Genomic DNA, 1,082 nt, shown 5'->3' on the forward strand with positions numbered 1-1,082 from the left:
ATGGCCACAACTTCATAGAAGTGGTCTTGATCCACCCTTGAGATGAATCTCTCCATCTCCCATGACTCGGAGGTGGAAGCTTTTGCCTTTCCTTTCCTTTTTCTAGAGGTTTCTCTGGCCTTAGGTGCCATAAATGGTTATGGAAAAACAAAAAGTAACACTTTTACCACACCAAAATTAGAAGGTTTGCTCGTCCTCGAGCAAAAGAAGAAAGAAGAGAGTAGAAGAAGAAGAAATAGAGGAGATGGAGGTGGCTTTGTGGTTCGGCCAAGGGGGAGAAGTAGTGTTTAGGTTGTGTGAAAATGAAGGAGTGACGAAGGGTTTATATAGGGGTGGAGAGAGGGGTAGGGTTCGGTCATGTATGGGTTCATTTGGGAGGGAAAGTGGTTTGAATTTGAATGGGTGAGGTAGGTGGGGTTTTATGAAGGATGGATGTGAGTGGTGAAGGGAATAGTGGGATTTGATAGGTAAGGGGTTTTTGGGGAAGAGGTGTTGAAGTGATTGGTGAATGGGTGAAGAAGAGAGAGAATGGTGGGGTAGGTGGGGATCCTGTGGGGTCCACAGATCCTGAGGTGTCAAGAAAAATTCATCCATGCACCAAGTGGCGTGCAAAAATGCTCCTTTTCCCAATTCTGGCGTTAAACGCCGGGCTGGTGCCCATTTCTGGCGTTTAACGCCAGCTTCTTGCCCCTTCCTAGCGTTTAACGCCAGTCTGGTGCCCCTTTCTGGCGTTAAACGCCCAGAATGGTGCCAGACTGGGCGTTAAATGCCCATTTGCTGCCCTTACTGGCGTTTAAACGCCAGCAGGATTTTCCTCCAGGGTGTGCTATTTTTCTTTCTGTTTTTCATTCTGTTTTTGCTTTTTCAATTGATTTTGTGACTTTCCATGATCATCAACCTACAAAAAACATAAAATAACAAAGGAAAGTAGATAAATATAATAAAATTGGGTTGCCTCCCAACAAGCGCTTCTTTAATGTCAGTAGCTTGACAGTGGGCTCTCATGGAGTCTCACAGATACTCAGAGCCATGTTGGAACCTCCCAACACCAAACTTAGAGTTTGAATGTGGGGGTTCAACAC

The sequence above is a fragment of the Arachis duranensis genome, chromosome 1 (assembly GCF_000817695.3).
Source record: "Arachis duranensis cultivar V14167 chromosome 1, aradu.V14167.gnm2.J7QH, whole genome shotgun sequence".
Lineage (NCBI taxonomy): Eukaryota > Viridiplantae > Streptophyta > Magnoliopsida > Fabales > Fabaceae > Arachis > Arachis duranensis.